Source organism: Anolis carolinensis, chromosome 2 (assembly GCF_035594765.1).
Source record: "Anolis carolinensis isolate JA03-04 chromosome 2, rAnoCar3.1.pri, whole genome shotgun sequence".
Classification (NCBI taxonomy): domain Eukaryota; kingdom Metazoa; phylum Chordata; class Lepidosauria; order Squamata; family Dactyloidae; genus Anolis; species Anolis carolinensis.
The window spans coordinates 91,024,308-91,037,624 of record NC_085842.1 but is presented as its reverse complement, the minus strand read 5'-3'; the positions used below and the strand labels follow the sequence as shown (position 1 = coordinate 91,037,624).

The 13,317-nt window shown below is 37.5% G+C and overlaps 1 protein-coding gene across 6 annotated transcripts in view; it reads right to left on the bottom strand.

Moving 5' to 3' along the window:
- Positions 1–13,317, bottom strand: part of ebf1 (EBF transcription factor 1) — a 448,211-nt gene that overhangs the window by 85,428 nt on the left and 349,466 nt on the right. The window lies entirely within an intron of this gene.

The following is a 13,317-nucleotide window of genomic DNA, read 5'->3' as shown; positions in this document are numbered from 1 at the left end:
GAGTAGATCAATAGGTACCGGTCTGGCGGGAAGGTAATGGCACTCCATGTAGTCATGCCAGCCACATGACCTTGGAGGTGTCTACGGACAACGCCGGCTCTTCGGCTTAGAAATGGAGATGAGCACCAACCCCCCACAGTCAGACATGACTGGACTTAACGTCAGGGGAAATCTTTACCTTTTTTAGCATAGTAAAATAATGTCCCTTGTATAAAATGGCAAAATCAAGGTTTTGCTTTTGACATTATAAAATATATATTTTTCAAACTCTGGAAAATAGAATCGATAGATGAAGAATCCTTGGATATGCAACATCGACAGCATACAAAGTTTGAGGCTGTTTTGCTCTTCCCTGTGGCTCTTATGATTATGAGTATTATAATGATGATGATGATGATTACCATTATTAACATCATTTCCCCCCTCTCCTTCAATAGCATTGGCCCCAATTCAAGCAGCAACATGGCTGCATTCAACAATTTGGTCATGTTCAATATCCTTGGGAACAATGCTTCGGCATAATGCTCCTCTCCTCCAGGCATATAACTGTACAACTAACATCAGTCAAGCTATACCCTTGAGCAGGCGCAAGGTGGTTGTTTTTTTAAAAAAAATTAAAACCTCAATGACCTTGTATTTAAAAGTTCAGACTACTATCTTTTACATTCTTAGAATTCTCTTGTCCCTTAATTTAACAGAATCCTCCTCCTGTTCATATGTTCCCTACAAAGAGGGGTTATTGATCTAGCTTGTATGAGAAAGCACTTGCCATCTGATAAAAGCCTGTTACTTTCTTGATGAAGAATTGTGCAGCTGCTGTCCAAGCTTATGTATGGTTCACTTACATGTAAATCCTATTGTTTTCATTGTGCCCATAGAATCACACATAAGCTAGAAAACTCATAGAAATGATCACCTAGGCCCCATCTTCATTGCTATATAATACAGTTTGAAACTCATATTGGGCCTATGTGGACACTGTACTGTAAACCAGTTAAATTGCATTATATGAGTCTTCGCTGACAATATAATGCAGTTTTAAACTGCATTATATGGCAATGTATATGGAGCCCTAGTTCCAGCAAAAAAAAAAAACCAAAACAATAAAACCCCTGCTACTTCCTTCTTTTCTTTCTTTTTTTCTCATTTGAGTTGAAAATTTCTTTCATTGCAACTTTCTTCTTGAAATTAAAGTTGGAAGTCCCTATGATATGATTTTGAAAAAAAAAATCCTTAAGAATGAATGTTGAACAAGTACATGTTCAGACAATTATTTTTTCAGTTTCTTTTCTATAAAATATATAGAATATGGTAAGTTCATAGCTGTTTTCAATTTCTTTTATTAACCTTGCATTTGCTGGAAGTCAATATTTCCGGCTGGCAACCAAGAGCACCAAGCCCAGGTGCAAATGAACAAGCATTTCAAAGTAGCAGCTCCTCATGCCAGGAGGTTAACCATAATTTATGTTCACCAGTAAAAAAGTGAAAGATTATGTTGGTTTGGTTGTAGTGCTGGAAACGGAAAGTGACAGCAAGGAATATAACAGAAAGGAAAAATGTTTGTATAGTCCTTCATTATTTCACCTTGTTAAAAGAAATATTTTTTCTAGTTGTTTTGAAAAATTCCTCAGACTTTTAAGCTTTTATTTCATCATATGTCTGAGCGGTTATTTATATTTCTGAACTAAGTAAACTTGTAAGCAGGAATTATGGAAAGGCCCCAAAGTCTATCGTTTTTATTATATCTCAGAGGACATCCACAGAAATTAATTATAAACCAAATTGTGTATATGCATTTGTTTCTCTGAACATGTTGCAACACAAAGGATTCGACTGTATTAAGTGATATTAAATTCAGTACTAAGTTCTTTCATGTTTGTTTTTCATTGTTTATGATTGCTAGCATTTAACTCTTGCCATAGCCACAAGGCAAGAAAGGAGTCTGCAAGAGAAGATTTGCTCATCTCTGTGTTTCTATATCTGGAAGCTTTGTATGAGTGTATATTTGTCAAATCCATGTTTGCTGTTCAGCTGTCAAGAAGCACAGGAGTCTTGAGAGTGGAAAAAAGACTAATAAGAAAAGTTAACTGTGGATGGATATGAAGCCTGAATTGACAAACTTTAATTTCAAGAAGAAAGTTGCAATGAAAGAAATTTTCAACTCAAATGAGAAAAAAAGAAAGAAAAGAAGCAAGTAGCAGGGGTTTTATTTGAACCTGACTGAAAAAAACTAGAATTAGAAATTGATTTAATCTCGAGCTACATTATATAATAGTTTTTTTCAGTCAGGTTCAAATTGTGATTTGGCAGACCTAACATCATGTTTATGCATCCCTAGGAGTGATTCAGGGTAATGTATGAATAGTCTCTCTCAAAATCTGAACCAAAGCAAACAGTTTTGCACACATGAGAAATGGTGAGATGATTGATTCAAACCTTGCTATATACTAAATTTTTACAAAAAAGAAAACATGGTTTGAAGCAGATGGGTTGTAATTCAGGTATGATTTATGAATCTGCAAAACAACAATTTCACCTTTGCCCCAGTGCTAGGGCAATGTGGAAATAGAATGAAGGGGTCACAGTCAGGAGCGGCCCTAGGTTTTTTCAGTATGTGCACAAACCTAGCCACCCCCCACCTCGAAATTGCACCCCCAACTTACTGCCGGCAAAGGCAGCAGCAGCGACCATTGGGTCGCTCACGGTGGAACAAGGAAGTACTTTGGCTTAGAAATGGAGATGAGCACCAACCCCCAGAATCAGACATGACTGGACTTAACGTCAGGGGAAAACCTTTACCTATAATGCAAAAAGTGCATTCTTTATAATTTGGCCAAAAAAGGTGTGCGTTACAGTGGCTGTCTGCTTAGAATTCCTTCTTTAAAAACAAAAGTGTTAGAGCAACAAAGCTTTTAGCAATGGAAAAGAAAACCTTGGGGTGCATCTATGCTGTAGAATGAATCCATGCTCCTCTGCTCTACTGCAGAGGCTGAGCAGGGCTTTCAAAATGTCAGAGGCTTTAATGTGGGGTCACTCTCTTGCACCCACTTTAGTTTGGAGGTTAAGCCTCCATTTTAATTACATGTTGTCAAATGTTTAAAAGGCAGCATCTATACAGGACATAATTTAAAATCAAAGAGCCTATTTCCTCAGTCGTCAGTGGGAAATCAGTCCTATAACAACCAATAGCTACCTAAAATAATAAGCAAAATATAAAATCCTAGTAAGATCAGACAAACGGAGCGAAATTTTAAAATGCAGATGTATAAGGGAAAGGAAAGGAAAGGATTAGTAAGAAAAATCCCAACAACCCTATTGGTTAATTTATTGTGGAAGCTGAAACAAAAAATATATGCTTGATTGGCTATGAAGGTCAGATAATGTCATGCCATATTAAACAGGCTAGATGATCCAAGGATCCATGAGTTTGCATGAAATTATCCAGAAAGTCTTGCAAAGTTTACTTGTTAATAATCTCTTAATTACTTACTGCAATGTTATAATTTAAAATTGTGACACATCTTAATAATCAAAACACATTGTTTGTTTGGGGTGTTATCGGTCTTTTTCCACCTGTTTTCCCCCACCCTTCATTTGTGATTTCATAGGTAGAAAAATGTGTTCTATCCTCTGTTACATAAATGATGAATGGGGCCATTGCTTATGGGCTGCTGCTTGTTGGCTGTGGTCAATATGTTTTCTTTGGGAAAGGATTCTGTTGATTAATTTCTCTTTTGGCCTTATCATCTAATCATTTAAGGTATAACAGAAAAAGTCAAGGCTGTAGAACCTCAGGCATATTTAGATTAATAATAATCATAAAGTTTTACATTTTTTTCTGCTTGTTCTGTGTATGAGTGGTGGAAAAGATCCTAATTTGTTGGAAAGTATGGGAGTTAGGTATGCAAAACAACATGTCCATTGTAGTCTATGACAGCAACTGCAATTGTATTAATTTTGCAGATGTCATATAAGTGCGAGGTATATTTTAGTATATTTTTGTTCTGTTCTTCTGCACTATACTAATAGCATCCAACAGCAATACAAGTTATAAGGAAACACACATGGATTTTTCTGTCTTCAGGTTCACCATATTCTGACAGAACAAGTGAGTTGCATTTCTAATGATTTTAGTCACGGTATGCCTACCTGGGGTGGGCTGTACAGTCAATTCCAGAAGGTGGCACTGGGCACCAGTGCTTGGCATGATTGAAATTTTGCTGAAGAATGACTGAAGAATTGATTTTAGTATGTTTGGATCAGAATTGACCATCTAGAGTTTTTTAATTTTAGAGTTGAGTATTGTAAGTATGTTCTCATAAACTGAATTCTTTTCATCGAAAGCATATGAGCCAGTGAAAATGCTGTACCAGTACTGAGTCAGTACTGGTAGAAGGGGTCAATAACTTTAAGTTCTATATCTACACAATGAAGGTGATAGTAATGGATGACTAATCTGTTCCAGATTGGAATTACTCATATTCCTCATATTCCTTACTCATATTCCCTGAGTAAGGAGTGGTTCTTAGACCTCATTTTTTAAAAAAAAGTAAAGATGGTCTTGTCACCCCTATTGATTATGCTTTTATGCTGTTTTATTTGTAAAATTTTAATGTTATTGTATTTTTGGACTGTATTGTACAACTATATATTTTTAAGAGTGTAATACAAATTTAAGGTAAAGAAAGCAACCTTGGTCTCTGAGAAGCTGACAGAATTATCATGGAGAGGGATGGGAAGAATGGCACATGGTACCAGTGACAGAGAACATGGATATAGCCTGATCCGTAGATTATTTAATTGTTTTTAATTTTTGTATTGCACCTTTTAAACTTGTTTAGGGTCAAGTGTTAGCCACCTTGAGTCCCCATGGGGAGAAAGGTGGGGTATAAATAATAATAATAATAATAATAATAATAATAATAATAATAATAATAATAATAGCATATCTATCTTGTTTGCTGTGTCATAATAAAATAATAATAATAATAATAATAATAATAATAATAATAATAATAATAATAATAATAATAATTTAAATGGGGGAGGGGAGGGAGGTGTTTCACTAATATTTTGGAACACACATAACACTTTTGTTTCTAAAACAAGGGGCATTTAGAGATCTCTTGGAGATGTTTTACTTATGCTAAGGAATGTTTCCCATTTTTTCCAGTGATGTTGGCTTTTTGTCTTCATTTAAACTAATAAACTGCCAAGCATCCTTAACATAATAATAATAATAATAATAATAATAATAATAATAATAATAATAATAATAATAATAATTCGACTTGTGATTTTGTGATACAAAATCCAGCATATCTATCTTGTTTGCTGTGTCATACTATGTTGTTGTGTCAATAATAATTATTATTATTAGGGTAGGAATAGGGATGGACGGATTGATCTATCAATTCTGGTTGCACTTTGTTTTTCATATATCAAAACTGAAGTTTGTCTCCTTTTGTTTCCACAGCAGTGTGCACTTTAAAAAAAAATGAGAAAGGGTCTACCTAAAATCTATATTAGTACTTTTTGTATTAATTTGCCCTAATATATTTTTGACATATTGTGTCTACTATAGGAATTCATGAAAACATTTCCCATTAATATATTTTGCATATCATTGTTTCTAATATACTGCATGCATTTTGTGTAGACGTGTTCCTTATATTTCCATTTTTGTAAACATTTTGTAATACTGAAAACAATATAGTGAAACTGTATGTATTGTACAGTAATTATCGTAGTATAAAGAAAAGCAAATACTTAAATATTAACATTGTTCCAGAAGTACTAATCAAGTAAGTTTGAATTAAGTTGCAAGCCAAACATATTTTTCTCTCTTCCTAAGTGGTGCATTGTAAAACTAAAAAGGAGGTGTATTATCACAACAGCCACTTCAACTTAATCATGTTTCAGAACTAAGTCCTCCTGCTGCTTTGGTCAAGGTTAGTTGAAATAAGGATTAAGCAGCTGGTGATGGGGGAGTTTTGGGGGGTGGTGTGGACTTGCCTGCCGATCTGTTTCTTATTATTTCAGCCAACAACAGTACTTTCTTTTAAAATGAAAGAAAGAAAGAAAGAAAGAAAGAAAGAAAGAAAGAAAGAGGAAATATTTTATTGGCTATCCATCTTTGGAGCACTAAAAAATTGACAAGAAAAGAGGAAAAATCTCTCATGGAAAATACTTCAACAAAACTACTAGAATGCAGCTTTGGGAGAAACGCTTTCTCAGTGTGGGTTAAATGACATGGGATTGCTTATAACTACAGTATTTCCAGTGAAATATAAAGCATCCCTAATGTGTGAAGGTTTTCTCCTTACTTTCCAAATTAGAACTGATACATAGGCTGAGCTCAAAAAAACTCAGCATCCCAGTGTCCATAGACATTCTTTGGCACAAATGAACTGTCTGCTATTACTGTCATTTTAAAAAAATGTAAATTTAAAAATTGCTGTTACTACTACTACCACCACCACCACCACCACCTCTTTGGGTCAGTCAATACTGAAAGTCTGCCTTCTAAACACCCAACAGTTTTTTTCCCCTCAGTTGACTCTAGGCTAGGACATAGTTTTCCAAACTGTGTGTCAGGATATACCAGTACTAGTGTGTCTCCTGTAGCCCACAGGTGTGTCACATGAAAAATACTTCCCTGTCTCCTCCCCATCCCCACCCCCATGAACAAAGGCTGCCTGTCAGCCGCTTGGAAGGAGCCTGTCAGCCATACCTTGAGGAGGAGGAAGAGGAGGAGGAGGAAGAGGAGGAGGAGGAGGAGGAGGAGGAAGAGGCAGCAGCGGAAGCAGCAGAAGTGACTTGGGCAATGGGCTCAGGGAGGTCTCAGGGGAGGGGCCCGCGGTGGGAAGGGAAGCACAGAATTGGAAGAGATGTTCAAAGGGTATCCAGTCCAACCTCCTTCAGTCAGGCAGGAAGACACAGTCAAAGGCCTCCCAACAGACATCCACCCAGTCCCAGTTCAAAAACTGTAGTACATAAGTGTAAAGGAAAAAGTCTAACCTCATTTACAGAGTAAATTATATATATGGAGCCCCCGGTGGCGCAGTGGGTTAAACCACTGACCAAACTTGCAGACCGAAAGGTCGGCGATTCAAATCCAGGAGGCAGGGTGAGCTCCCACTGTTAGCCCCAGCTTTGCCAACCTAGCAGTTCGAAAACATGCCAATGTGAGTAAATCAATAGGTACCACTCCAGCAGGAAGATAACAGCGCTGCATGCAGTCATGCCAGCCACATGATCTTGGAGGCATCTACAGACAACACCAGCTCTTCAGCTTAGAAATAGAGATGAGCACCAACCCCCAGAGTAGGACATGACTAGACTTAATGTCAGGGGAAGACCTTTACCTTTACACACACACACACACATGAATTAAACTCTTATAAGGAGCTGATTTGACCTCTGATTTCCTAGTAAAATTGAATTACATTGTCACAAAAGGATGCATGTCTAAAAAGCGTGTCATCAACATGAAAATTTTGGAAAGCTCTACGCTAGGGTCTTCTTGGACCCAGATGCAGTATCTTTTTTGACACTCCAGGCCATTGAATAACTGACTCTGAGGCCTTAAGAGCTGAAGGCACTACAGGACTAGTCAGATCAAAAGATTATACAGAAATCTCGGTTTTACTGGCCACTGTTTCCAACAGTCTAGGAAGCAAAAAAACAAAACAAAACAAAATTTTCATTAACATTTGAAGCATTACTGGGAATGACTGGAATGATATATTTTCTTCTCCAGGCTCATTCGTTGTCATTCACATACAAAAACACATCCACAGAGCAAAAAAGTAAATTCTCAAGACAGTAAATCAACCTTCCTTCCTTCCTGCCCTCCTCCTCCTTTCATTCATTCATTTATTCATTCATTCTCTCCACACACCCCAAGCCCTCTGTGATTCCTTCTTCCACATCTAAGCAGCCCTCCAAAGCTGCTCCACAACAGTATTGGATTGAAGACCAGTTCTGTAGCCATACAATGCCATTAGCCTCACATCCAGCCATTCAGATTTCAAACAACATCCAACATTGTTTCCTGTAAAAACAGTGTGCAAAACATTTTTTGAAAAAGAGTTTTTCTCTTCAGTGATTTTTTGACAGGCCAGATTTATATATGAAGGTGTTCTTGTCAGAAGAAAATGTAAATACGTTTGTAACATAAACAACCCCCTTTAAGTTTCTCTAAGGAAGGGCACAAAATGTACTGGTACGATCATTTATTTATTTATCTATTCTGCCATACTGTTGATGTAACAATATTATGAGTATGATATGGGGGAGACTTTTTGATCTCTAAAGGATCACCATGAATATTGCCTATATACACGTATCAAAGCCATGTTTGAAGCACAGAAAGGAACAGACCACTTTTCACAAGTGCTTCTCTACAATTGACCACATTTTTGTTCATGACCTCAGGTTGATGCAAATAATTAATGTTCCTGTTCTGCCTGGTGTTCACTCACTTGAAGAAAGCCTTGAATTCAGCAGAGCAATGCATAGTTTTAAGCTGTCTCCTCACATAGGGAATCTCACATAGGGTTGTAATATATATACGATGATTTTGTACTGTTATATTGTGTTTATGATTTGCTGTTTATTTTGTTATATTGTATGGTGTCTGGGCATGGCCCCATGTAAGCCGCCCCGAGTCCCCATAGGGGAGATGGTGGCGGGATATAAATAAAGTTTTATTATTATATTATTATTATTATTATCTCTCCTTCATATATCAAAATTACTCAGAATGCTTGAACAAATGTACCAATGGATTTCACACTTTTGATGATCCACTGGGCATTGATACCAAGCAAGGTATAAAGCAAAGCAACATTTCTTCCAAGGAAAGGTGTTCAATTGTGTCATGGAAGACCTTCTGTACAAGATTGAACTAAATCCACTTAAATGAAAAAATGACTTAAAATTGATGATGAGCACTTGCAAGTGCAACATTCTCAGTAGAGATAGCATAAAACCACTAAATAGTGCAATCACATGAAATAAATTATGGAATATTTATACTTGAAAAACGAAGTGCATAAAACTGCAAACTGTCCAAATTATGACATGCAGTTGGTCAATCAGCTATTAAACCGATAAGATCATGGACAAAATTTGGCCCATCGGATGTACATGACTCCTAGGGACTCCTAAGTGCCAGGGTGGCTGCCTCAGGAAGGTAGTTTTGGGTGTTTCATGAGGAGTTAGAAAATAGCTAATTGTGCATAATCCAAACATCTGTACATGTAACTCTAGGTTCTACATGCATATGTCCCCAAAGGAATTCCAGAGGTTATTTGTTTTCCATGTGTCTATTCATGAAATGCTTTGGGGAGAAGAACAAAAATCCCTCTTTCAATGAAGCAGTATAATGGTTACAAAATTATTATTTTAAAAAAATCAAACATTTTTCCTTGCACACAAGGTCTTACTTCTTTGATGGGACATGTATTCACAGATGAAAGTCAAAGTTTTTGGCAGTTAAAAGGGAGGGGGGAGAGGATGAAAATTAATGGACCACTAACATTTTCTTAGAGTCTCAACTACTTAACAGCAAAGGGAAGAAAATCAGTTTACAGCCAGGTGGCTTGAGGGGATATTTTGTTGAACGCTGATTAAAAATAATTTCTTCTAAATGAGACCTAACCACAAAATGGGGCCATTAATGGATAAGATATTTTCACCAGAAAGAAAAGTATGCCTGAATGATTCTCTTACTATCTACAGCCCCTGGTTTTCCCTCCTCTTTTCCTTCCTTGTCTGTTCCCTTTTCTCATTCTCAGTTGCAGAGTAAATAAACAGCAAGTGATGCCTCACTGTTTTCAGCCAAAAACAGAGGCCAAACTCCTCTGAGAAAACATTTGGCCTCTGTGGTTTTGTATAACGTTCCAGAACACCGAATTCACTGACAAACACTGTGGAAAAACTCCCACCGACTGGAACGCTGCTGTGGAATGTTACAGTATCAGAACATCCAATTGGTACATTTCCTGTAGGCTGACAATGAGACATCTTCGTGAATGTGTTTTTGTTTTGTTTTGTTTTGTTTTTTGTAAAGGAGCTATGTGGGAGTTAAAAGAAGTTCTCATGGGAAAAAATGAATAACAAGAAATTTTAGCTTTAAAAGAAACAACTAATCTGCTAGTTTGATTGTTCTTCACAATTTGCAATGAACTAATAATCCTAATTAAAACCACTTGGCCTGGTTCTGTAAAGCATCATAGCTTTTTCTATGCTTCGTTTGTACACACCACAGTCGATTATTCCCACCCCCTTCTCCTGATCACTAACAAAGTGCTGACTTTGTCAGGATGGCTGAGCTAATTTTGTGAACTCAGTGTGAAACCTTAGCTAAACAAAATTGTAGTAATTTTCCTTAATTTGTAATAGTGATTGGAGTGCAAACGAAATTTTCCTCTTGGGTCAATCCTATAATTTTCAATTAACTAAAACTGATCGGCAAGCTTGCTCCATTTCTGCATTTTGTTTAAAGGGCTTGAAGGCATTTCCAAGATGAGAAGTGCAGGGGTGGGTGCAACGCTACATTAAAAAAACCCAAAGCAATCAGTGAACAAATTTAAATTTAATCCAGACAAGACGGGTATTCTTGGTCAGTCCATAGTCAAACCAGGCACTAGGGATTCAGCCTTGTTGGAGGGAGTTACAAAGGTTCACTTCTTGCATGTTCTCCTAGATTTAGATCTGAGCTAGCTTAGTTTATAGTGGTGAGCAGGAGGGCATTTGTACATTTAAAAGCTTGTGCAGTAACTGTGCCCATTCCTTTAGATTTCAGACCTGGACATGGTAAAACACATACCCTAATTATATGTTTGGATTAGGGTCAGAGGCGGTCCAACAGTGAGGTGAATTAGGCAGTCGCCTGTGGCACAGACCATGCGGGGGCGCTATCGAGGTGGAGGCAGCGGAAGGCCTAGCCACTAGTCCGTGCGGCCGCCCTCCTGCTCTCCCTCGCTGTCCGAGGACTCCTTGCCTGCCGCCCGCCGGTCGATGGGCCTCCTGTGCATGTGCGAGTGAGAGCAGGAGGGCAGCCGCACGGACGGGTGGCTGGGCCTTCCACCACCGCCATTGCTGCCAGTAATTATCAGCAATTTGTTTGGGGGGGGCGCCAAAATTTGGGAGGGGTGCCAAAATTCCGGTCACCTACTCCCAAAAATTACCTCGGGACTGCTCTGATTAGGGTAAAACTGTCTATGCGGGGTTCCCTCTGAAGAATATTTAGGAACTTAAGCTGGTCCAGTCTATCTGCAGCTAGACTGTTAACCAGGGCTAGGCACAGGGAGCACACAGCATCAGTTGCAATAGCTTAACTGGCTGACCATTAATTTCCTGTAACAATTCAATGTGCTTCTTATGACCTATAAAACTCTATATGGCTAAGGTTCAGGTAATTTGAATGACCATATTCTCCAATACAAATGTGCCTATGATTTGAGATTTTCAGGAAAGGCCCCTTCTCCTGTCCCTCTATCCAACAGGTGCACCTGCTGGACACAATCCCTTCCCACCTTCCCCACTATCTTTCTGGAAGCATCCTCCTATAGACAGTTGGAATTTTTCACTAAGTATCTTCTCAAAGAAAGCAATTTTAACATTTTTCTTCCTGCTACAAAAAACATTTAGAGGTTTTTGAAGCTATTTGCAGTTCTGCCACCATTCTGTGCTAAACAGCCATGTAGTTGTTTTGTACAAAAAATAGCATTTCCTACAGCAGAAACAATATTTTCTGTTCTGTTTGGATTATGATGTAGATCCCCTAGACTCCTCTGGTAGAGAGAAAGAAAGAAAGAAAGAAAGAAAGAAAGAAAGAAAGGAAGAGAAAGAAAGAAATTCTTTTGAAAGCTATCTAGCTTCTGCATGCGTGTGGGGGGGGGGGGCAACATATACAGTAGAGCAGGGGTCCCCAAACTAAGGCCCGGGGGCCGGATGCGGCCCTCCAAGGCCATTGACCTGGCCCCCGCCCTCAGTTTTAGACTTAGGCTCTCCCAAAGTCTGAAATGACTTGAAGGCACAACAACAAAAATCCTACTTGATTATCTCATTGGCCAGAAGCAGGCTCACACTTCCCACTGAAATCCTGATAAGTTTACAGTATGTTGGTTAAAATTATTTTTATTTTTAAATATTGTATTGTTTTTTCATTTACTAATATTGTAAATGAAATATTGTAAATGAATGATATGGTAATAATATAATATATTGTGTATACATATAATATTGATAATAATATTATAATGCAATACAATATAATATTTATGTATTTATTACAGCATTTCTACCTGCCCTCCTCACCCAACAGGGGACTCAGGGCTGCTAATAATAATAATACAATATACTGTAATAATATTGTATAATATAATAATATTATTATATATTAAATGTAATATTATTATATTATACAATATTATTACGGTATAATGGTATAGTACAATATAGTAATATATAATGCTAATATTGTGCTATGCTAATAATATAATATATTGTATGTACATACATCTTGTAAGCCGCTCTGAGTCCCCTTCGGGATGAGAGAGGGTGGGGTATAAATGTAGTAAATAAATGTTGGGGGGGGGGGGTTGCACTATAAATAAGACATGTGCTGTGAGCATAGGAATTTGTTTTTTTTTTTTTTCAAATGATAATTCGGCCCCTCAGCAGTCTGAGAGGCCATGAATCGGTCCTCCACTTCAAAAGTTTGAGGACCCCTGCAGTAGAGTCTCACTTATCCAACACTCGCTTATCCAACGTTCTGGATTATCCAACGCATTTCTGTAGTCAATGTTTTCAATACATCGTAATATTTTGGTGCTAAATTCATAAATACAGTAATTACTACATAGCATTACTGCATATTAAACTACTTTTTCTGTCAAATTTCTTGTATAACATTATGTTTTGGTGATTAATTTTAAAAATCATAATCTAATTTGATGTTTAATAGGCTTTTCCTTAATTCCTCCTTATTATCCAACATATTCGCTTATCCAACATTCTGCTGGCCCATTTATGTTGGATAAGTGAGACTCTACTGTAGTCATATGCTGTACGTTGCCCTTTCTAGCCTTAATAGCAGACATTTGTTGACAGAATCACTCTTGATAATAACAAGAAAATATGAACATAAACATTAAGCTACATCTCTATCAAACCAGAACTGGAATAAATAGGAACACGAGAAGAGCCAACCTAGAGTAGGCCAATGTTCGATCTAGTCTAGAATTCTGTTATCTCAGTGGTCAACCAAGGCCCATGGGAAGCCCATAAGTCAGGCAACAGTGT